Source organism: Oncorhynchus kisutch, unplaced genomic scaffold (assembly GCF_002021735.2).
Source record: "Oncorhynchus kisutch isolate 150728-3 unplaced genomic scaffold, Okis_V2 scaffold3069, whole genome shotgun sequence".
In the NCBI taxonomy this organism is placed as follows: Eukaryota; Metazoa; Chordata; class Actinopteri; order Salmoniformes; family Salmonidae; genus Oncorhynchus; species Oncorhynchus kisutch.
Genome location: NW_022265014.1, coordinates 435101 through 462147, shown reverse-complemented (window position 1 = coordinate 462147; position 27047 = coordinate 435101).

Sequence of the window (27047 nt, the reverse complement as noted above, 5' to 3'; positions counted from 1 at the left end):
ACCAGTAAGGTAGGGGTTAAATAGTACTACCACCAGTAAGGTAGGGGTTAAATAGTACTACCACCAGTAAGGTAGGGGTTAAATAGTACTACCTCCAGTAAGGTAGGGTTTAAATAGTACTACCGACAGTAAGGCAGGGCTTAAATAGTACTACTGACAGTAAGGTAGGGGTTAAATAGTACTACCACCAGTAAGGTAGGGGTTAAATAGTACTACCACCAGTAAGGTAGGGTTAAATAGTACTACGACAGTAAGGCAGGGGTTAAATAGTACTACCACCAGTAAGGTAGGGGTTAAATAGTACTACACCAGTAAGGTAGGGGTTAAATAGTACTACTGACAGTAAGGTAGGGGTTAAATAGTACTACTGACAGTAAGGTAGGGGTTAAATAGTACTACCACCAGTAAGGTAGGGGTTAAATAGTACTACCACCAGTAAGGTAGGGGTTAAATAGTACTACCACCAGTAAGGTAGGGGTTAATAGTACTACCACCAGTAAGGTAGGGGTTAAATAGTACTACTGACAGTAAGGTAGGGGTTAAATAGTACTACCACCAGTAAGGTAGGGGTTAAATAGTACTACCACCAGTAAGGTAGAGGTTAAATAGTACTACTGGACAGTAAGGTAGGGGTTAAATAGTACTACTGACAGTAAGGTAGGGGTTACATAGTACTACTGACAGTAAGGCAGGGGTTAAATAGTACTACCACCAGTAAGGTAGGGGTTTAAATAGTACTACCACCAGTAAGGTAGGGGTTAATAGTACTACCACCAGTAAGGTAGGGGTAACATAGTACTACCTCCAGTAAGGTAGGGTTTAAATAGTACTACCGACAGTAAGGTAGGGGTTTAAATAGTACTACTGACAGGTAAGGTAGGGGTTAAATAGTACTACCACCAGTAAGGTAGGGGTTAAATAGTACTACCACCAGTAAGGTAGAGGTTAAATAGTACTACTGACTGTAAGGTAGAGGTTAAATAGTACTACCACCAGTAAGGTAGGGGTTAAATAGTACTACCACCAGTAAGGTAGGGGTTAAATAGTACTACCACCAGTAAGGTAGGGGTTAAATAGTACTACCACCAGTAAGGTAGGGGTTAAATAGTACTACCACCAGTAAGGTAGGGGTTAAATAGTACTACCGACAGTAAGGTAGGGGTTAAATAGTACTACTAACAGTAAGGTAGGGGTTAAATAGTACTACTGACAGTAAGGTAGGGGTTAAATAGTACTACTAACAGTAAGGTAGGGGTTAAATAGTACTACCACCAGTAAGGTAGGGGTTAAATAGTACTACTAACAGTAAGGTAGGGGTTAAATAGTACTACCGACAGTAAGGTAGGGGTTAAATAGTACTACTAACAGTAAGGTAGGGGTTAAATAGTACTACTAACAGTAAGGTAGGGGTTAAATAGTACTACTGACAGTAAGGCAGGGCTTAAATAGTACTACTGACAGTAAGGCAGGGGTTAAATAGTACTACTGACAGTAAGGTAGGGGTTAAATAGTACTACCACCAGTAAGGTAGGGGTTAAATAGTACTACCACCAGTAAGGTAGGGGTTAAATAGTACTACCACCAGTAAGGAAGGGGTTAAATAGTACTACCACCAGTAAGGTAGGGGTTAAATAGTACTACCACCAGTAAGGTAGGGGTTAAATAGTACTACCACCAGTAAGGTAGGGGTTAAATAGTACTACCACCAGTAAGGTAGGGTTAAATAGTACTACCGACAGTAAGGTAGGGTTAAATAGTACTACCACCAGTAAGGTAGGGGTTAAATAGTACTACCTCCAGTAAGGTAGGGGTTAAATAGTACTACTGACAGTAAGGTAGGGGTTAAATAGTACTACCACCAGTAAGGTAGGGGTTAAATAGTACTACTGACAGTAAGGTAGGGGTTAAATAGTACTACTGACAGTAAGGTAGGGGTTAAATAGTACTACCACCAGTAAGGTAGGGGTTAAATAGTACTACCACCAGTAAGGTAGGGGTTAAATAGTACTACCTCCAGTAAGGTAGGGGTTAAATAGTACTACCGACAGTAAGGTAGGGGTTAAATAGTACTACTGACAGTAAGGTAGGGGTTAAATAGTACTACCACCAGTAAGGTAGGGGTTAAATAGTACTACTGACAGTAAGGTAGGGGTTAAATAGTACTACTGACAGTAAGGTAGGGGTTAAATAGTACTACCACCAGTAAGGTAGGGGTTAAATAGTACTACTAACAGTAAGGTAGGGGTTAAATAGTACTACTAACAGTAAGGTAGGGGTTAAATAGTACTACTGACAGTAAGGTAGGGGTTAAATAGTACTACTAACAGTAAGGTAGGGGTTAAATAGTACTACTAACAGTAAGGTAGGGGTTAAATAGTACTACTGACAGTAAGGTAGGGGTTAAATAGTACTACTGACAGTAAGGCAGGGGTTAAATAGTACTACTGACAGTAAGGTAGGGGTTAAATAGTACTACCACCAGTAAGGTAGGGGTTAAATAGTACTACCACCAGTAAGGTAGGGGTTAAATAGTACTACTAACAGTAAGGTAGGGGTTAAATAGTACTACCACCAGTAAGGTAGGGTTAAATAGTACTACTGACAGTAAGGTAGGGGTTAAATAGTACTACCACCAGTAAGGTAGGGGTTAAATAGTACTACTAACAGTAAGGTAGGGGTTAAATAGTACTACTAACAGTAAGGTAGGGGTTAAATAGTACTACCGACAGTAAGGTAGGGGTTAAATAGTACTACCACCAGTAAGGTAGGGGTTAAATAGTACTACTAACAGTAAGGTAGGGGTTAAATAGTACTACCACCAGTAAGGTAGGGTTAAATAGTACTACCACCAGTAAGGTAGGGGTTAAATAGTACTACCACCAGTAAGGTAGGGGTTAAATAGTACTACTGACAGTAAGGTAGGGGTTAAATAGTACTACTGACAGTAAGGTAGGGGTTAAATAGTACTACCACCAGTAAGGTAGGGGTTAAATAGTACTACTGACAGTAAGGTAGGGGTTAAATAGTACTACTGACAGTAAGGCAGGGCTTAAATAGTACTACTGACAGTAAGGTAGGGGTTAAATAGTACTACCACCAGTAAGGTAGGGGTTAAATAGTACTACCACCAGTAAGGTAGGGGTTAAATAGTACTACTGACAGTAAGGTAGGGGTTAAATAGTACTACCACCAGTAAGGTAGGGGTTAAATAGTACTACCACCAGTAAGGTAGGGGTTAAATAGTACTACTGACAGTAAGGTAGGGGTTAAATAGTACTACTGACAGTAAGGTAGGGGTTAAATAGTACTACCACCAGTAAGGTAGGGGTTAAATAGTACTACCACCAGTAAGGTAGGGGTTAAATAGTACTACCACCAGTAAGGTAGGGGTTAAATAGTACTACCACCAGTAAGGTAGGGGTTAAATAGTACTACTGACAGTAAGGTAGGGGTTAAATAGTACTACCACCAGTAAGGTAGGGGTTAAATAGTACTAACATCAGTAAGGTAGGGGTTAAATAGTACTACTGACAGTAAGGTAGGGGTTAAATAGTACTACCACCAGTAAGGTAGGGGTTAAATAGTACTACCACCAGTAAGGTAGGGGTTAAATAGTACTACTGACAGTAAGGTAGGGGTTAAATAGTACTACTGACAGTAAGGTAGGGGTTAAATAGTACTACTGACAGTAAGGTAGGGGTTAAATAGTACTACCACCAGTAAGGTAGGGGTTAAATAGTACTACCACCAGTAAGGTAGGGGTTAAATAGTACTACCACCAGTAAGGTAGGGGTTAAATAGTACTACCTCCAGTAAGGTAGGGTTTAAATAGTACTACCGACAGTAAGGTAGGGGTTAAATAGTACTACTGCCATAAGGTAGGGGTAAATAGTACTACCACAGTAAGGTAGGGGTTAAATAGTACTACTGACCAGTAAGGTAGAGGTTAAATAGTACTACTGACTGTAAGGTAGAGGTTAATATACTACCACCCGTAAGGTAGGGTTTAAATAGTACTACCACAGTAAGGTACGAGGTTAAATAGTTACTACCACCAGTAAGGTAGGGGTTAAATAGTACTACCACCAGTAAGTGTAGGGGTTAAATAGTACTACCACCAGTAAGGTAGGGGGTTAAATAGTACTACCACCAGTAAGGTAGGGGTTAAATAGTACTACCACCAGTAAGGTAGGGGTTAAATAGTACTACCGACCAGTAAGGTAGGGGTAATAGTACTACCACCAGTAAGGTAGGGGTTAAATAGTACTACCACAGTAAGGCAGGGGTTTTAAATAGTACTACACACCAGTAAGGTAGGGGTTTAAATAGTACTACCACCAGTAAAGTAGGGGTAATAGTACTACCACCAGTAAGGTAGGGGTTAAATAGTACTACCACCAGTAAGGTAGGGTTAAATAGTACTACCGACAGTAAGGTAGGGGTTAAATAGTACTACCGACAGTAAGGTAGGGGTTAAATAGTACTACTAACAGTAAGGTAGGGGTTAAATAGTACTACTAACAGTAAGGTAGGGGTTAAATAGTACTACTGACAGTAAGGTAGGGGTTAAATAGTACTACTGACAGTAAGGTAGGGGTTAAATAGTACTACCACCAGTAAGGTAGGGGTTAAATAGTACTACCACCAGTAAGGTAGGGGTTAAATAGTACTACTGACAGTAAGGTAGGGGTTAAATAGTACTACCACCAGTAAGGTAGGGGTTAAATAGTACTACCACCAGTAAGGTAGGGGTTAAATAGTACTACTGACAGTAAGGTAGGGGTTAAATAGTACTACTGACAGTAAGGTAGGGGTTAAATAGTACTACCACCAGTAAGGTAGGGGTTAAATAGTACTACCACCAGTAAGGTAGGGGTTAAATAGTACTACCACCAGTAAGGTAGGGGTTAAATAGTACTACCACCAGTAAGGTAGGGGTTAAATAGTACTAACATCAGTAAGGTAGGGGTTAAATAGTACTACTGACAGTAAGGTAGGGGTTAAATAGTACTACCACCAGTAAGGTAGGGGTTAAATAGTACTACCACCAGTAAGGTAGAGGTTAAATAGTACTACTGACAGTAAGGTAGGGGTTAAATAGTACTACTGACAGTAAGGTAGGGGTTAAATAGTACTACTGACAGTAAGGCAGGGGTTAAATAGTACTACCACCAGTAAGGTAGGGGTTAAATAGTACTACCACCAGTAAGGTAGGGGTTAAATAGTACTACCACCAGTAAGGTAGGGGTTAAATAGTACTACCACCAGTAAGGTAGGGGTTAAATAGTACTACTGACAGTAAGGTAGGGGTTAAATAGTACTACCACCAGTAAGGTAGGGGTTAAATAGTACTACCACCAGTAAGGTAGGGGTTAAATAGTACTACCACCAGTAAGGTAGGGGTTAAATAGTACTACCACCAGTAAGGTAGGGGTTAAATAGTACTACCACCAGTAAGGTAGGGGTTAAATAGTACTACCACCAGTAAGGTAGGGGTTAAATAGTACTACCGACAGTAAGGTAGGGTTAAATAGTACTACCACCAGTAAGGTAGGGGTTAAATAGTACTACCACCAGTAAGGTAGGGGTTAAATAGTACTACCACCAGTAAGGTAGGGGTTAAATAGTACTACCACCAGTAAGGTAGGGGTTAAATAGTACTACCACCAGTAAGGTAGGGGTTAAATAGTACTACCACCAGTAAGGTAGGGTTAAATAGTACTACCGACAGTAAGGTAGGGGTTAAATAGTACTACCGACAGTAAGGTAGGGGTTAAATAGTACTACTAACAGTAAGGTAGGGGTTAAATAGTACTACTAACAGTAAGGTAGGGGTTAAATAGTACTACTGACAGTAAGGTAGGGGTTAAATAGTACTACTGACAGTAAGGTAGGGGTTAAATAGTACTACCACCAGTAAGGTAGGGGTTAAATAGTACTACCACCAGTAAGGTAGGGGTTAAATAGTACTACTGACAGTAAGGTAGGGGTTAAATAGTACTACCACCAGTAAGGTAGGGGTTAAATAGTACTACCACCAGTAAGGTAGGGGTTAAATAGTACTACTGACAGTAAGGTAGGGGTTAAATAGTACTACTGACAGTAAGGTAGGGGTTAAATAGTACTACCACCAGTAAGGTAGGGGTTAAATAGTACTACCACCAGTAAGGTAGGGGTTAAATAGTACTACCACCAGTAAGGTAGGGGTTAAATAGTACTACCACCAGTAAGGTAGGGGTTAAATAGTACTAACATCAGTAAGGTAGGGGTTAAATAGTACTACTGACAGTAAGGTAGGGGTTAAATAGTACTACCACCAGTAAGGTAGGGGTTAAATAGTACTACCACCAGTAAGGTAGGGGTTAAATAGTACTACTGACAGTAAGGTAGGGGTTAAATAGTACTACTGACAGTAAGGTAGGGGTTAAATAGTACTACTGACAGTAAGGTAGGGGTTAAATAGTACTACCACCAGTAAGGTAGGGGTTAAATAGTACTACCACCAGTAAGGTAGGGGTTAAATAGTACTACCACCAGTAAGGTAGGGGTTAAATAGTACTACCACCAGTAAGGTAGAGGTTAAATAGTACTACTGACTGTAAGGTAGAGGTTAAATAGTACTACCACCAGTAAGGTAGGGGTTAAATAGTACTACCACCAGTAAGGTAGGGGTTAAATAGTACTACCACCAGTAAGGTAGGGGTTAAATAGTACTACCACCAGTAAGGTAGGGGTTAAATAGTACTACCACCAGTAAGGTAGGGGTTAAATAGTACTACCACCAGTAAGGTAGGGTTAAATAGTACTACCACCAGTAAGGTAGGGGTTAAATAGTACTACCACCAGTAAGGTAGGGGTTAAATAGTACTACCACCAGTAAGGTAGGGGTTAAATAGTACTACCACCAGTAAGGTAGGGGTTAAATAGTACTACCACCAGTAAGGTAGGGTTAAATAGTACTACCGACAGTAAGGTAGGGTTAAATAGTACTACCACCAGTAAGGTAGGGGTTAAATAGTACTACCACCAGTAAGGCAGGGGTTAAATAGTACTACCACCAGTAAGGTAGGGGTTAAATAGTACTACCACCAGTAAAGTAGGGGTTAAATAGTACTACCACCAGTAAGGTAGGGGTTAAATAGTACTACCACCAGTAAGGTAGGGTTAAATAGTACTACCGACAGTAAGGTAGGGTTAAATAGTACTACCACCAGTAAGGTAGGGGTTAAATAGTACTACCACCAGTAAGGTAGGGGTTAAATAGTACTACCACCAGTAAGGTAGGGTTAAATAGTACTACCGCCAGTAAGGTAGGGGTTAAATAGTACTACCACCAGTAAGGTAGGGGTTAAATAGTACTACCTCCAGTAAGGTAGGGGTTAAATAGTACTACCACCAGTAAGGTAGGGGTTAAATAGTACTACTGACAGTAAGGTAGGGGTTAAATAGTACTACTAACAGTAAGGTAGGGGTTAAATAGTACTACTGACAGTAAGGTAGGGGTTAAATTGTACTACTGACAGTAAGGCAGGGGTTAAATAGTACTACTGACAGTAAGGTAGGGGTTAAATAGTACTACCACCAGTAAGGTAGGGGTTAAATAGTACTACCACCAGTAAGGTAGGGGTTAAATAGTACTACTGACAGTAAGGTAGGGGTTAAATAGTACTATTGACAGTAAGGTAGGGGTTAATAGTACTACTACCAGTAAGGTAGGGGTTAAATAGTACTACTAACAGTAAGGTAGGGGTTAAATAGTACTACCACCAGTAAGGTAGGGTTAAATAGTACTACTGACAGTAAGGTAGGGGTTAAATAGTACTACCACCAGTAAGGTAGGGGTTAAATAGTACTACTAACAGTAAGGTAGGGGTTAAATAGTACTACTAACAGTAAGGTAGGGGTTAAATAGTACTACGACAGTAAGGTAGGGTTTAAATAGTACTACCACCAGTAAGGTAGGGGTTAAATAGTACTACTAACAGTAAGGTAGGGGTTAAATAGTACTACCACCAGTAAGGTAGGGTTAAATAGTACTACCACCAGTAAGGTAGGGGTTAAATAGTACTACCACCAGTAAGGTAGGGGTTAAATAGTACTACCACCAGTAAGGTAGGGGTTAAATAGTACTACCGACAGTAAGGTAGGGGTTAAATAGTACTACTAACAGTAAGGTAGGGGTTAAATAGTACTACTGACAGTAAGGTAGGGGTTAAATAGTACTACTGACAGTAAGGCAGGGCTTAAATAGTACTACTGACAGTAAGGTAGGGGTTAAATAGTACTACCACCAGTAAGGTAGGGGTTAAATAGTACTACCACCAGTAAGGTAGGGGTTAAATAGTACTACTGACAGTAAGGCAGGGGTTAAATAGTACTACCACCAGTAAGGTAGGGGTTAAATAGTACTACCACCAGTAAGGTAGGGGTTAAATAGTACTACTGACAGTAAGGTAGGGGTTAAATAGTACTACTGACAGTAAGGTAGGGGTTAAATAGTACTACTGACAGTAAGGTAGGGGTTAAATAGTACTATTGACAGTAAGGTAGGGGTTAATTAGTACTACTACCAGTAAGGTAATGGTTAAATAGTACTACTAACAGTAAGGTAGGGGTTAAATAGTACTACCACCAGTAAGGTAGGGTTAAATAGTACTACTGACAGTAAGGTAGGGGTTAAATAGTACTACCACCAGTAAGGTAGGGGTTAAATAGTACTACTAACAGTAAGGTAGGGGTTAAATAGTACTACTAACAGTAAGGTAGGGGTTAAATAGTACTACCGACAGTAAGGTAGGGTTTAAATAGTACTACCACCAGTAAGGTAGGGGTTAAATAGTACTACTAACAGTAAGGTAGGGGTTAAATAGTACTACCACCAGTAAGGTAGGGTTAAATAGTACTACTAACAGTAAGGTAGGGGTTAAATAGTACTACCACCAGTAAGGTAGGGTTAAATAGTACTACCACCAGTAAGGTAGGGGTTAAATAGTACTACTAACAGTAAGGTAGGGGTTAAATAGTACTACCACCAGTAAGGTAGGGTTAAATAGTACTACCACCAGTAAGGTAGGGGTTAAATAGTACTACCACCAGTAAGGTAGGGGTTAAATAGTACTACCGACAGTAAGGTAGGGGTTAAATAGTACTACTAACAGTAAGGTAGGGGTTAAATAGTACTACTAACAGTAAGGTAGGGGTTAAATAGTACTACTGACAGTAAGGTAGGGGTTAAATAGTACTACTGACAGTAAGGTAGGGGTTAAATAGTACTACTGACAGTAAGGTAGGGGTTAAATAGTACTACCACCAGTAAGGTAGGGGTTAAATAGTACTACCACCAGTAAGGTAGGGGTTAAATAGTACTACTGACAGTAAGGCAGGGGTTAAATAGTACTACCACCAGTAAGGTAGGGGTTAAATAGTACTACTAACATTAAGGTAGGGGTTAAATAGTACTACCACCAGTAAGGTAGGGTTAAATAGTACTACTGACAGTAAGGTAGGGGTTAAATAGTACTACCACCAGTAAGGTAGGGGTTAAATAGTACTACTAACAGTAAGGTAGGGGTTAAATAGTACTACTAACAGTAAGGTAGGGGTTAAATAGTACTACCGACAGTAAGGTAGGGTTTAAATAGTACTACCACCAGTAAGGTAGGGGTTAAATAGTACTACTGACAGTAAGGCAGGGCTTAAATAGTACTACTGACAGTAAGGTAGGGGTTAAATAGTACTACCACCAGTAAGGTAGGGGTTAAATAGTACTACCACCAATAAGGTAGGGGTTAAATAGTACTACTGACAGTAAGGTAGGGGTTAAATAGTACTACCACCAGTAAGGTAGGGGTTAAATAGTACTACCACCAGTAAGGTAGGGGTTAAATAGTACTACTGACAGTAAGGTAGGGGTTAAATAGTACTACTGACAGTAAGGTAGGGGTTAAATAGTACTACCACCAGTAAGGTAGGGGTTAAATAGTACTACCACCAGTAAGGTAGTGTTAAATAGTACTACCACCAGTAAGGTAGGGGTTAAATAGTACTACCACCAGTAAGGTAGGGGTTAAATAGTACTACCACCAGTAAGGTAGGGGTTAAATAGTACTACCACCAGTAAGGTAGGGGTTAAATAGTACTACCACCAGTAAGGTAGGGTTAAATAGTACTACCGACAGTAAGGTAGGGTTAAATAGTACTACCACCAGTAAGGTAGGGGTTAAATAGTACTACCACCAGTAAGGCAGGGGTTAAATAGTACTACCACCAGTAAGGTAGGGGTTAAATAGTACTACCACCAGTAAAGTAGGGGTTAAATAGTACTACCACCAGTAAGGTAGGGGTTAAATAGTACTACCACCAGTAAGGTAGGGTTAAATAGTACTACCGACAGTAAGGTAGGGTTAAATAGTACTACCACCAGTAAGGTAGGGGTTAAATAGTACTACCACCAGTAAGGTAGGGGTTAAATAGTACTACCACCAGTAAGGTAGGGTTAAATAGTACTACCGCCAGTAAGGTAGGGGTTAAATAGTACTACCACCAGTAAGGTAGGGGTTAAATAGTACTACCTCCAGTAAGGTAGGGGTTAAATAGTACTACCACCAGTAAGGTAGGGGTTAAATAGTACTACTGACAGTAAGGTAGGGGTTAAATAGTACTACTAACAGTAAGGTAGGGGTTAAATAGTACTACTGACAGTAAGGTAGGGGTTAAATTGTACTACTGACAGTAAGGCAGGGGTTAAATAGTACTACTGACAGTAAGGTAGGGGTTAAATAGTACTACCACCAGTAAGGTAGGGGTTAAATAGTACTACCACCAGTAAGGTAGGGGTTAAATAGTACTACTGACAGTAAGGTAGGGGTTAAATAGTACTATTGACAGTAAGGTAGGGGTTAATTAGTACTACTACCAGTAAGGTAATGGTTAAATAGTACTACTAACAGTAAGGTAGGGGTTAAATAGTACTACCACCAGTAAGGTAGGGGTTAAATAGTACTACTGACAGTAAGGTAGGGGTTAAATAGTACTACCACCAGTAAGGTAGGGGTTAAATAGTACTACTAACAGTAAGGTAGGGGTTAAATAGTACTACTAACAGTAAGGTAGGGGTTAAATAGTACTACCGACAGTAAGGTAGGGTTTAAATAGTACTACCACCAGTAAGGTAGGGGTTAAATAGTACTACTAACAGTAAGGTAGGGGTTAAATAGTACTACCACCAGTAAGGTAGGGTTAAATAGTACTACCACCAGTAAGGTAGGGGTTAAATAGTACTACCACCAGTAAGGTAGGGGTTAAATAGTACTACTGACAGTAAGGTAGGGGTTAAATAGTACTACTAACAGTAAGGTAGGGGTTAAATAGTACTACCGACAGTAAGGTAGGGGTTAAATAGTACTACTAACAGTAAGGTAGGGGTTAAATAGTACTACTAACAGTAAGGTAGGGGTTAAATAGTACTACTGACAGTAAGGCAGGGGTTAAATAGTACTACTGACAGTAAGGTAGGGGTTAAATAGTACTACCACCAGTAAGGTAGGGGTTAAATAGTACTACCACCAATAAGGTAGGGGTTAAATAGTACTACTGACAGTAAGGCAGGGGTTAAATAGTACTACCACCAGTAAGGTAGGGGTTAAATAGTACTACCACCAGTAAGGTAGGGGTTAAATAGTACTACTGACAGTAAGGTAGGGGTTAAATAGTACTACTGACAGTAAGGTAGGGGTTAAATAGTACTACCACCAGTAAGGTAGGGGTTAAATAGTACTACCACCAGTAAGGTAGGGGTTAAATAGTACTACCACCAGTAAGGTAGGGGTTAAATAGTACTACTGACAGTAAGGTAGGGGTTAAATAGTACTACCACCAGTAAGGTAGGGGTTAAATAGTACTACCACCAGTAAGGTAGGGTTAAATAGTACTACCGACAGTAAGGTAGGGTTAAATAGTACTACCACCAGTAAGGTAGGGGTTAAATAGTACTACCACCAGTAAGGTAGGGGTTAAATAGTACTACCACCAGTAAGGTAGGGGTTAAATAGTACTACCACCAGTAAGGTAGGGGTTAAATAGTACTACCACCAGTAAGGTAGGGGTTAAATAGTACTACCACCAGTAAGGTAGGGTTAAATAGTACTACCGACAGTAAGGTAGGGTTAAATAGTACTACCACCAGTAAGGTAGGGGTTAAATAGTACTACCACCAGTAAGGTAGGGGTTAAATAGTACTACCACCAGTAAGGTAGGGTTAAATAGTACTACCGCCAGTAAGGTAGGGGTTAAATAGTACTACCACCAGTAAGGTAGGGGTTAAATAGTACTACCTCCAGTAAGGTAGGGGTTAAATAGTACTACCACCAGTAAGGTAGGGGTTAAATAGTACTACTGACAGTAAGGTAGGGGTTAAATAGTACTACCACCAGTAAGGTAGGGGTTAAATAGTACTACTGACAGTAAGGTAGGGGTTAAATAGTACTACCACCAGTAAGGTAGGGGTTTAAATAGTACTACCTCCAGTAAGGTAGGGTTAAATAGTACTACCGACAGTAAGGTAGGGTTAAATAGTACTACCGGACAGTAAGTTAGGGGTTAAATAGTACTACTGACAGTAAGGTAGGGGTTAAATAGTACTACCACCAGTAAGGTAGGGGTTAAATAGTACTACCACCAGTAAGGTAGAGGTTAAATAGTACTACCGACTGTAAGGTAGAGGTTAAATAGTACTACCACCAGTAAGGTAGGGGTTAAATAGTACTACCACCAGTAAGGTAGGGGTTAAATAGTACTACCGACAGTAAGGTAGGGGTTAAATAGTACTACTGACAGTAAGGTAGGGGTTAAATAGTACTACCACCAGTAAGGTAGGGGTTAAATAGTACTACCACCAGTAAGGTAGGGGTTAAATAGTACTACCACCAGTAAGGTAGGGGTTAAATAGTACTACCACCAGTAAGGTAGGGGTTAAATAGTACTACCACCAGTAAGGTAGGGGTTAAATAGTACGGTTAAATAGTACTACCACCAGTAAGGTAGGGGTAAATAGTACTACCACCAGTCAGGTAGGGTTAAATAGTACTACCACCAGTAAGGTCGGGGTTTTAATAGTACTACCACCAGTAAGGTAGGGGTTAAATAGTACTACCACCATAAGGTAGGGGGTTTAAATAGTACTACCACCAGTAAGGTAGGAGGGGTTAAATAGTACTACCACCAGTAAGGTAGGGGTTTAAATAGTACTACCACCAGTAAGGTAGTGTTAAATAGTACTACCACCAGTAAGGTAGGGGTTAAATAGTACTACCACCAGTAAGGTAGGGGTTAACTAGTACTACCACCAGTAAGGTAGGGTTAAATAGTACTACCACCAGTAAGGTAAGGGGTTAAATAGTACTACCACCAGTAAGGTAGGGTTAAATAGTACTACCGACAGTAAGGTAGGGTTAAATAGTTACTACCACCAGTAAGGTAGGGGTTAATAGTACTACCACAGTAAGGCAGGGGTTAATAGTACTACCACCAGTAAGGTAGGGTGTTAATAGTACTACCACCCAGTAAGGTAGGGGTAAATAGTACTACCACCAGTAAGGTAGGGTTAAATAGTACTACCGCCAGTAAGGTAGGGGTTAAATAGTACTACCACCAGTAAGGTAGAGGTTAAATAGTACTACCGACTGTAAGGTAGAGGTTAAATAGTACTACCACCAGTAAGGTAGGGGTTAATAGTACTACCACCAGTAAGGTAGGGGTTGTTGTTTAAATAGTACTACCCGACAGTAAGTAGGGGTTAAATATAGTACTACTGACAGTATAGGTCGGGTTAATAGTACTACCACAGTAAGGTAGGGGTTAAATAGTACTACCACCAGTAAGGTAGGGGTTAAAATAGTACTACCACCAGTAAGGTAGGGGTTTAAATAGTATACCACCAGTAAGGTAGGGGTTAAATAGTACTACCACAGTAAGGTAGGGGTTAAATAGTACTACCACCAGTAAGGTAGTGTTAAATAGTACTACCACCAGTTAAGGTAGGTGGTTACTAGTACTACCACCAGTAAGGTAGGGGTTAAATAGTACTACCACCAGTAAGGTAGGGGTTAAATAGTACTACCACCAGTAAGGTAGGGGTAAATAAGTACTACCACCAGTAAGTGTAGGGGTTAAATAGTACTACCACCAGTAAGGTAGGGGTTAAATAGTACTACCACCAGTAAGGTAGGGGTTTAATAGTACTACCACCAGTAGGTAGTGTTAAATAGTACTACCACCAGTAAGGTAGGTGTTAAATAGTACTAACCACCAGTAAGGTAGGGGTTTTAAATAGTACTACCACCAGTAAAGGTAGGGGTTAATAGTACTACCACCAGTAAGGTAGGGGTTAAATAGTACTACCGACCAGTAAGGTAGGGTTAAATAGTACTACCGACAGTAAGGTAGGGTAAATCAGTACTACCACCAGTAAGGTAGGGGTTAAATAGTACGTACCACCAGTAAGGCAGGGGTAAATGTACTACCACCAGTAAGGTAGGGGTTAAATAGTACTACCACCAGTAAGGTAGGGGTTAAATAGTACTACCACCAGTAAGGTAGGGGTTAAATAGTACTACCACCAGTAAGGTCGGGTTAACTAGTACTACCGCCAGTAAGGTAGGGGTTAAATAGTACTACCACCAGTAAGGTAGAGTTAAATAGTACTACCTCAGTTAAGGTAGGGGTTAAATAGTACTACCACAGTAAGGTAGGGGTTAAATAGTACTACTGACAGTAAGGTAGGGGTTAAATAGTACTACCACCAGTAAGGTAGGGGTTAAATAGTACTACTGACAGTAAGGTAGGGTTAAATAGTACTACCACCAGTAAGGTAGGGGTTAAATAGTACTACTGACAGTAAGGTAGGGGTTAAATAGTACTACCACCAGTAAGGTAGGGGTTAAAATAGTACTACCACCAGTAAGGTAGAGGTTAATAGTTACTACTGACAGTAAGGTAGGGGTTTAAATAGTACTACTGACAGTAAGGTAGGGGTTAAATAGTACTACTGACAGTAAGGCAGGGGTTAAATAGTACTACCACCAGTAAGGTAGGGGTTAAATAGTACTACCACCAGTAGGTAGGGGTTTAAATAGTACTACCACCAGTAAGGTAGGGGTTTAATAGTACTACCTCCAGTAAGGTAGGGGTTAAATAGTACTACCGACAGTAAAGAGTAGGGGTTAAATAGTACTACAGACAGTAAGGTAGGGGTTAAATAGTACTACCACCAGCAAGGTAGGGGTTAATAGTACTACCACCAGTAAGGTAGAGGTTAAATAGTACTACTGACTGTAAGGTAGAGGTTAAATAGTACTACCACCAGTAAGGTAGGGGTTAAATAGTACTACCACCAGTAAGGTAGGGGTTAAATAGTACTACCACCAGTAAGGTAGGGGTTAAATAGTACTACCACCAGTAAGGTAGGGGTTAAATAGTACTACCACCAGTAAGGTAGGGGTTAAATAGTACTACCACCAGTAAGGTAGGGGTTTAAATAGTACTACCACCAGTAAGGTAGTGTTAAATAGTACTACCACCAGTAAGGTAGGGGTTAAATAGTACTACCACCAGTAAGGTAGGGGTTAAATAGTACTACCACCAGTAAGGTAGGGGTTAAATAGTACTACCACCAGTAAGGTAGGGGTTAAATAGTACTACCACCAGTAAGGTAGGGTTAAATAGTACTACCGACAGTAAGGTAGGGTTAAATAGTACTACCACCAGTAAGGTAGGGGTTAAATAGTACCACCACCAGTAAGGCAGGGGTTAAATAGTACTACCACCAGTAAGGTAGGGGTTAAATAGTACTACCACCAGTAAGGTAGGGGTTAAATAGTACTACCACCAGTAAGGTAGGGGTTAAATAGTACTACCACCAGTAAGGTAGGGGTTAAATAGTACTACCACCAGTAAGGTAGGGTTAAATAGTACTACCGACAGTAAGGTAGGGTTAAATAGTACTACCACCAGTAAGGTAGGGGTTAAATAGTAACTACCACCAGTAAGGTAGGGGTTAAATAGTACTACCACCAGTAAGGTAGGGTTAAATAGTACTACCGCCAGTAAGGTAGGGGTTAAATAGTACTACCACCAGTAAGGTAGGGGTTAAATATTACTACCTCCAGTAAGGTAGGGGTTAAATAGTACTACCACCAGTAAGGTAGGGGTTAAATAGTACTAACCACCAGTAAGGTAGGGGTTAAATAGTACTACTGACAGTAAGGTAGGGGTTAAATAGTACTACCACCCAGTAAGGTAGGGGTTAAATAGTACTACTGACAGTAAGGTAGGGGTTAAATAGTACTACCACCAGTAAGGTAGGGGTTAAATAGTACTACTGACAGTAAGGTAGGGGTTAAATAGTACTACCACCAGTAAGGTAGGGGTTAAATAGTACTACCACCAGTAAGGTAGGGGTTAAATAGTACTACCACCAGTAAGGTAGGGTTAAATAGTACTACCGACAGTAAGGTAGGGTTAAATAGTACTACCACCAGTAAGGTAGGGGTTAAATAGTACTACTGACAGTAAGGTAGGGGTTAAATAGTACTACCACCAGTAAGGTAGGGGTTAAATAGTACTACCACCAGTAAGGTAGGGGTTAAATAGTACTACCACCAGTAAGGTAGGGGTTAAATAGTACTACCACCAGTAAGGTAGGGTTAAATAGTACTACCGACAGTAAGGTAGGGTTAAATAGTACTACCACCAGTAAGGTAGGGGTTAAATAGTACTACCACCAGTAAGGTAGGGGTTAAATAGTACTACCACCAGTAAGGTAGGGTTAAATAGTACTACCGCCAGTAAGGTAGGTGTTAAATAGTACTACCACCAGTAAGGTAGGGGTTAAATAGTACTACCTCCAGTAAGGTAGGGGTTAAATAGTTACTACCACCAGTAAGGTAGGGGTTAAATAGTACTACTGACAGTAAGGTAGGGGTTAAATAGTACTACCACCAGTAAGGTAGGGGTTAAATAGTACTACCACCAGTAAGGTAGGGTTAAATAGTACTACCACCAGTAAGGGTAGGGGTTAAATAGTACTACTGACAGTAAGGTAGGGGTTAAATAGTACTACCACCAGTAAGGTAGGGGTTAAATAGTACTACCACCAGTAAGGTAGGGGTTAAATAGTACTACCACCATAAGGTAGGGGTTAAATAGTACTACCACCAGTAAGGTAGGGTTAAATAGTACTACCACCAGTAAGGTAGGGGTTAAATAGTACTACTGACAGTAAGGTAGGGGTGTAAATAGTACTACCACCAGTAAGGTAGGGTTAAATAGTACTACTGACAGTAAGGTAGGGGTAAATAGTACTACCACCAGTAAGGTAGGGGTGAAATAGTACTACCACCAGTAAGGTAAGGGGTTAAATAGTACTACCACCAGTAAGGTAGGGGTTAAATAGTACTACCACCAGAAAGGTAGGGGTTAAATAGTACTACCACAGTAAGGTAGGGGTTAAATAGTACTACCACCAGTAAGGTAGGGGTTAAATAGTACTACTGACAGTAAGGTAGGGGTTAAATAGTACTACCACCAGTAAGGTAGGGGTTAAATAGTACTACCACCAGTAAGGTAGAGGTTAAATAGTACTACCACCAGTAAGGTAGGGGTTAAATAGTACTACCACCAGTAAGGTAGGGGTTAAATAGTACTACCACCAGTAAGGTAGGGGTTAAATAGTACTACCACCAGTAGGTAGGGGTTAAATAGTACTACCACCAGTAAGGTAGGGGTTAAATAGTACTACCGCCAGTAAGGTAGGGTTAAATAGTACTACCACCAGTAAGGTAGGGGTTAAATAGTACTACCTCCAGTAAGGAATGGGTTAAATAGTACTACCACCAGTAAGGTAGGGGTTAAATAGTACTACTGACAGTAAGGTAGGGGTTAAATAGTACTACCGACAGTAAGGTAGGGGTTAAATAGTACTACCACCAGTAAGGTAGGGGTTAAATAGTACTACCACCAGTAAGGTAGGGGTTAAATAGTACTACCACCAGTAAGGTAGGGGTTAAATAGTACTACCACCAGTAAGGTAGGGGTTAAATAGTACTACCACCAGTAAGGTAGGGGTTAAATAGTACTACCACCAGTAAGGTAGGGGTTAAATAGTACTACTGACAGTAAGGTAGGGGTTAAATAGTACTACTGACAGTAAGGTAGGGGTTAAATAGTACTACTGACAGTAAGGTAGGGGTTAAATAGTACTACCACCAGTAAGGTATGGTTAAATAGTACTACTGACAGTAAGGTAGGGGTTAAATAGTACTACCACCAGTAAGGTAGGGGTTAAATAGTACTACCACCAGTAAGGTAGGGGTTAAATAGTACTACCACCAGTAAGGTAGGGTTAAATAGTACTACCACCAGTAAGGTAGGGGTTAAATAGTACTACCACCAGTAAGGTAGGGGTTAAATAGTACTACTGACAGTAAGGTAGGGGTTAAATAGTACTACCACCAGGAAGGTAGGGGTTAAATAGTACTACCACCAGTAAGGTAGGGGTTAAATAGTTCCTCTATTTCAACACCACTACAGAACAGCTCATTGCCCACAGAGAGCTGGATAAAGGTTCTGAGGTTAAGACAACTGGACCTGGCCAGTCCCTCTCACCTCGAGGGTTTTGGTTTCCCCCCCCCCCCCCCGGCTTTCACACACTGAATAGTTCTACCTAATTCACAATTGGCACACGGTTCCCTTTTTACAGTCCTGGGCTGTGGAAGGGATGATAAGGGAGCCAATCGGGACTCAGAGTGGAGGGTTTTAGGTGCAAGGTTCTCAGCTGTCAGGGAGAGAGACCGTCAGAGATCCAGCCAGCCATGGAGGCCCGGGACTCACCGGCTCCACTGTGCCCTGGGCAGACGCACCCCGTCTGGGGTAGAGGAGGCACTAGGCAGGGGCTTAGACCTGATGGGGGGTGTGTGTGTGTGTGTCTTAATGTGTGTGTGTGTCTTAATGTGTGTGTGTGTGTCTTAATGTGTGTGTGTGTGTCTTAATGTGTGTGTCTTAATGTGTGTGTGTGTGTGTGTGTCTTAATGTGTGTGTGTGTGTGTGTCTTAATGTGTGTGTGTGTGTGTGTGTCTTAATGTGTGTGTGTGTGTGTGTGTGTGTGTGTGTGTGTGTGTGTGTGTGTGTGTGTGTGTGTGTGTGTGTGTGTGAATCTACACTATGTACAGTTATACAAACACAGTGCCAATAGCACTCTTCTCTCCAGAACATATTAGTAACAAGTGGCTGAGTTTTTGCAGCAGACACACACACACAGACACACACACACACACACACACACACACACACACACACACACACACACAGACACACACACACACACACACCACTGCATCTCTTTCATAATGAGCTGCAGCTCCATGCTGTCATGTTCAGAAGTGTCTCTCTCTTTCAGGAGGAAAAGGGGAAAGTTCCAGCGCCGCCCATGAGGTCAGAGTTCACTGAGACCAAGGGAGACCGTCCCGATTGGCTCCAGCCTGGCCCATGAGGTCAGAGTTCACCCCGAGACCAAGGAAACCCATCCCGAATGGCTCCAGCCTGGCCCATGAGGTCAGAGTTCACTGAGACCAAGGGAGACCATCCCGATTGGCTCCAGCCTGGCCCATTAGGTCAGAGTTCACCCGAGACCAAGGAAACCCATCCCGAATGGCTCCAGCCTGGCCCATGAGGTCAGAGTTCACTGAGACCAAGGGAGACCGTCCCGAATGGCTCCAGCCTGGCCCATGAGGTCAGAGTTCACTGAGACCAAGGGAGACCTTCCCGAATGGCTCCAGCCTGGCCCATGAGGTCAGAGTTCACCGAGACCAAGGGAGACCGTCCCAAATGGCTCCAGCGCCGCCCATGAGGTCAGAGTTCACAGAGACCAAGGGAGACCGTCCCGAATGGCTCCAGCCTGGCCCATGAGGTCAGAGTTCACCGAGACCAAGGGAGACCGTCCCGAATGGCTCCAGCCTGGCCCATGAGGTCAGAGTTCACCGAGACCAAGGGAGACCGTCCCGAATGGCTCCAGCCTGGCCCATGAGGTCAGAGTTCACCGAGACCAAGGGAGACCATCCCGAATGGCTCCAGCTTGGCCCATGAGGTCAGAGTTCACCCTATTCCTTACATAATGCACTACATTTGACCAATGTCCTATTTGAGCACTAGAAGGTCATTACGTAGAGAACAGGAAGCTGTATGGGCCTGGTCACTAGAAGGTCATTACGTAGAGAACAGGAAGCTCTAGGGGCCTGGTCACTAGAAGGTCATTATGTAGAGAACAGGAAGCTGTATGGGCCTGGTCACTAGTAGGTCATTACGTAGAGAACAGGAAGCTCTAGGGGCCTGGTCACTAGAAGGTCATTACGTAGAGAACAGGAAGCTCTAGGGGCCTGGTCACTAGAAGGTCATTACGTAGAGAACAGGAAGCTGTATGGGCCTGGTCAATAGAAGGTCATTACGTAGAGAACAGGAAGATCTAGGGGCCTGGTCACTAGAAGGTCATTACACAGGGGACACCAAAGGGATGCTAGGAAGCATGAGTGGTGACAGGCCTCTAGCATTGGCTTAGACCCTCGGGTTTGCTAATGCTAGGCTAACGCTAACGCTAGGCTAACGATGTTAGCCAAACAGTGCATCGCCTCTATAAACAGCTTGGATGGGCTAACGATAGGCTAATTCCGCTAACTCTGTTACCACTGTGGCTTTATCTCCATCAGTCCGACTGATTTCGTTAAACTCAGGGATTTTGTACCAAATTGAACCCTATTCCCTACACAGTGCACTACTTTAGACCAGGGCCTATTCCCTATATAGTGAACTACTAGTGACCAGAGCCCTATTCCCTATATAGTGAACTACTAGTGACCAGGGCCCTATTCCCTATATAGTGAACTACTAGTGACCAGGGCCCTATTCCCTATATAGTGCACTACTTTAGACCAGAGCCCTATTCCCTATATAGTGAACTACTAGTGACCAGGGCCCTATTCCCTATATAGTGAACTACTAGTGACCAGGGCCCTATTCCCTACATAGTGCACTACTTTAGACCAGGGCCTATTCCCTATATAGTGAACTACTAGTGACCAGAGCCCTATTCCCTATATAGTGAACTACTAGTGACCAGGGCCCTATTCCCTATATAGTGAACTACTAGTGACCAGGGCCCTATCCCCTATATAGTGAACTACTAGTGACCAGGGCCCTATTCCCTACATAGTGCACTACTTTAGACCAGGGCCTATTCCCTATATAGTGAACTACTAGTGACCAGAGCCCTATTCCCTATATAGTGAACTACTAGTGACCAGGGCCCTATTCCCTATATAGTGAACTACTAGTGACCAGGGCCCTATTCCCTATATAGTGAACTACTAGTGACCAGGGCCCTATTCCCTATATAGTGCACTACTTTAGACCAGAGCCCTATTCCCTATATAGTGAACTACTAGTGACCAGGGCCCTATTCCCTATATAGTGAACTAGTAGTGACCAGAGCCCTATTCCCTATATAGTGAACTACTAGTGACCAGAGCCCTATTCCCTATATAGTGAACTACTAGTGACCAGGGCCCTATTCCCTATATAGTGAACTACTAGTGACCAGGGCCCTATTCCCTATATAGTGAACTACTAGTGACCAGGGCCCTATTCCCTATATAGTGCACTACTTTAGACCAGAGCCCTATTCCCTATATAGTGAACTACTAGTGACCAGGGCCCTATTCCCTATATAGTGAACTACTAGTGACCAGAGCCCTATTCCCTATATAGTGAACTACTAGTGACCAGGGCCCTATTCCCTATATAGTGAACTACTAGTGACCAGGGCCCTATTCCCTATATAGTGCACTACTTTAGACCAGAGCCCTATTCCCTATATAGTGGTACTACTATAGACCAGAGCCCTATTCCCTATATAGTGAACTGCTAATGACCAGAGCCCTATTCCCTATATAGTGAACTACTTTAGATCAGAGCCCTATTCCCTATATGGTGCACTACTATAGACCAGAGCCCTATTCCCTGTGTAGTGAACTACTATAGACAGGGCCGTTTCACTCGTTCTTAAACCTCACCTTGGGGAACCCCATTACGTTTCACTCGTTCTTAAACCTCACCTTGGGGAACCCCATTACGTTTCACTCGTTCTTAAACCTCACCTTGGGGAACCCCATTACATTTCACTCGTTCTTAAACCTCACCTTGGGGAACCCCATTATGTTTCACTCGTTCTTAAACCTCACCTTGGGGAACCCCATTACATTTCACTGGTTCTTAAACCTCACCTTGGGGAACCCCATTACGTTTCACTGGTTCTTAAACCTCACCTTGGGGAACCCCATTATGTTTCACTGGTTCTTAAACTTCACCTTGGGGAACCCCATTACGTTTCGCCATTTCTAGAACTAGTTTAATGATTCAAGTAGTCAATGGCTCGATGATTAGTTAACAAGTTGAATCAGGTGTACTAGGTGTGATGTAGATCAAATACCGGTCCCTGGAATGGCTGGAGGGGGTACCTCGAGGAGTTAAATTCATAGCGCCACAGAAATCTAATGGACCAAGAAAACAACATCCAAGTATGTCTGTGTCCCCCCTCTCTCTCTCTACTTAGATAACTGTTGGTGCTCTGAGCGATTTAGGCTTTTGGCATCAATTGATGTGAAGGCACCACTTGCTGATGTAGCGCTGTGCAGTGCCACATCGGGTAGAGACGGATCTAACAGCCTGATACACTCTGACAACCAGCACGCCCCCAGGCATGCGCAGGCATGTAGACACACTCAAGTAATCTGGACACACACACACTCTGCCTTTTTGAGAAATACAACATGCATAAGATGACCAAATTACAACACAACTCAGAAGAGAGAGAGAATAAGAGAGATGGAGGGAGAAAGAGAGGGAGAAAGAGAGGGAGAAAGAGAGAGAGAGACCCCTGATAGCCAGGTGGAACAGCCTCCCTCACCCCCCTGATAGCCAGGTGGAACAGCCTCCGTCATCCCCCTGATAGCCAGGTGGAACAGCCTCCGTCATCCCCCTGATAGCCAGGTGGAACAGCCTCCCTCATCCCCCTGATAGCCAGGTGGAACAGCCTCCCTCATCCCCCTGATAGCCAGGTGGAACAGCCTCCGTCACCCCCCTGATAGCCAGGTGGAACAGCCTCCCTCATCCCCCTGATAGCCAGGTGGAACAGCCTCCCTCACCCCCCTGATAGCCAGGTGGAACAGCCTCCCTCATCCCCCTGATAGCCAGGTGGAACAGCCTCCCTCATCCCCCTGATAGCCAGGTGGAACAGCCTCCGTCATCCCCCTGATAGCCAGGTGGAACAGCCTCCGTCATCCCCCTGATAGCCAGATAGACCAGCCTCCGTCATCCCTCTGATAGCCAGGTGGAACAGCCTCCCTCATCCCCCTGATAGCCAGATAGACCAGCCTCCGTCATCCCCCTGATAGTCAGGTGGAACAGCCTCCGTCATCCCCCTGATAGTCAGGTGGAACAGCCTCCGTCATCCCCCTGATAGAACAGCCTCCCTCATCCCCCTGATAGCCAGATAGACCAGCCTCCGTCATCCCCCTGATAGAACAGCCTCCCTCACCCCCCTGATAGCCAGGTGGAACAGCCTCCCTCATCCCCTGATAGCCAGGTGGAACAGCCTCCGTCATCCCTCTGATAGCCAGGTGGAACAGCCTCCCTCATCCCCCTGATAGAACAGCCTCCCTCATCCCCCTGATAGCCAGATAGACCAGCCTCCGTCATCCCCCTGATAGCCAGGTGGAACAGCCTCCCTCACCCCCCTGATAGCCAGGTGGAACAGCCTCCCTCACCCCCCTGATACCCAGGTGGAACAGCCTCCCTCACCCCCCTGATAGCCAGGTGGAACAGCCTCCCTCATCCCCCTGATAGCCAGGTGGAACAGCCTCCCTCATCCCCCTGATAGCCAGGTGGAACAGCCTCCGTCATCCCCTGATAGAACAGCCTCCCTCATCCCCCTGATAGCCAGGTGGAACAGCCTCCCTCACCCCCCTGATAGCCAGGTGGAACAGCCTCCCTCACCCCCCTGATAGCCAGGTGGAACAGCCTCCCTCACCCCCCTGATAGCCAGGTGGAACAGCCTCCCTCACCCCCCTGATAGCCAGGTGGAACAGCCTCCCTCACCCCCCTGATAGCCAGGTGGAACAGCCTCCCTCATCCCCCTGATAGCCAGGTGGAACAGCCTCCCTCATCCCCCTGATAGCCAGGTGGAACAGCCTCCCTCATCCCCCTGATAGCCAGGTGGAACAGCCTCCCTCATCCCCCTGATAGCCAGGTGGAACAGCCTCCCTCATCCCCCTGATAGCCAGGTGGAACAGCCTCCCTCATCCCCCTGATAGCCAGGTGGAACAGCCTCCCTCACCCCCCTGATAGCCAGATGAAGGACTAACAAGCTGAGTGACTTCTTTCAGTCAAAATGAAGCTAAAAGGAATGTTCACTAACCTACAGGCCAACAACCTCAGAATACTTGAGGTCTACATTTAAACTAGGCTCCATCCACTACTAGTGTCGTGACTTTGACAAAACTTTGAGTTGATTCAATTGTGACAAATACAACAAGAAGCCACTAGATTCGCGTCCATGTTCCTCCGTTTACAATCATGTCAGATTGTTTATGCTTGTAAATAACGTTTCCGGTGTGGACGGGGATATTGGGACGGTACCGGGGATAGTTGCAGTTTGCTCTGGATGGATATATTTTGTTTGGTTGAAAATATAATGATAATATAATATATAATAATAATATAATATATAATAATAATATATAATAATACTATAATATATAATACTATAATATATAATAATACTATAATAATAATATATACTATAATATAATATATAATAATATAATATATAATAATAATATAATATATAATAATACTATAATAATAATATATACTATAATATAATATATAATAATAATATAATATATAATAATAATATAATATATAATAATAATATAATATATAATAATAATATATTCTATAATAATAATATATACTATAATATATAATAATAATATAATATATAATAATATAATATATAATAATAATAATAATATAATATATAATAATAATATAATATACAATAATAATATATACTATAATATAATATATACTATAATATATAATAATAATATAATATATAATAATAATATATAATAATAATATACAATAATAATATAATAATATAATATAATAATATAATATATAATAATAATATAATAATATAATATAATAATATAATATAATATACAATAATAATATAATAATATAATAATATAATATATAATAATAATATATAATAATAATATAATATATAATAATAATAATATAATATATAATAATAATAATAATATAATATATAATAATAATAATATAATATATAATAATAATATAATATATAATAATAATATAATAATAATAATAATATAATATATAATAATAATATAATATATAATAATAATATATAATAATAATATATAATAATAATATAATATATAATAATAATATAATATATAATAATAATATAATAATAATATAATATATAATAATAATATAATATATAATAATAATATAATATAATAATAACACTGCAGCCTGTAACAGTACATTTCAACAAGGTATAATACAATCAGGGTTGGTGGTCAGTTCCTTCTCAACTCAGAAAAGTAATAATATATACTATAATATATAATAATAATATAATAATAATAATATAATATATAATAATAATATAATATACAATAATAATATATACTATAATATAATATATACTATAATATAATATATAATAATAATAATAATATATAATAATAATATATAATAATAATATACAATAATAATATAATAATATAATATAATAATATAATATATAATAATAATATAATAATATAATATAATATACAATAATAATATAATAATATAATAATATAATATATAATAATAATATATAATAATAATATAATATATAATAATAATAATATAATATATAATAATAATAATAATATAATATATAATAATAATAATATAATATATAATAATAATATAATATATAATAATAATATAATATATAATAATAATATAATATATAATAATAATATAATATATAATAATAATATATAATAATAATATAATATATAATAATAATATAATAATAATATAATATATAATAATAATATAATATATAATAATAATATATATAATAATAACACTGCAGCCTGTAACAGTACATTTCAACAAGGTATAATACAATCAGGGTTGGTGGTCAGTTCCTTCTCAACTCAGAAAAGTAATTCCAACTGCTCTTCATTGAAAAGCATTGCAGAGAACCTGTACAACCGTATTTAATAATAGATCTACGTTCATGAGATCAGGCACCACAACACACACACACACACACACACACACACACACACACACACACACACACACACACACACACACACAGAAATAAGTTGCTTTCAAAGCACCCCGTATCTCTACAGGCGGAAATAGAAAAGAGACGGAGAGGAGAGAGAGAGAGAGAGAGATAGAAAACACTTAAAAGGGAAGGAGAGAGAGAGATAGAAAACACTTAAAAGGGAAGGAGAGAGAGATAGAGGTAAATGTCCGGAGGCATATAGTCGGGGACATCGCTGTGCTACTTTAGCTGTCAGGCCAGAGGATGTTAACACGCACGCACGCACACACACACACACACACTTTAGCTGTCAGCTCAGAGGATGTAGATGCACCACTGAACACAGGCTGCATTTCAAACAATATCTCCTTTCTCACTTGTTCACTTCCCTTCATGGAAAGGAAAGGAAACGATTGGTTCATGGAAAGGAAACGATTGGTTCATGGAAAGGAAAGGAAACGATTGGTTCATGGAAAGGAAAGGAAACGATTGGTTCATGGAAAGGAAAGGAAATGATTGGTTCATGGAAAGGAAAGGAAACGATTGGTTCATGGAAAGGAAAGGAAATGAT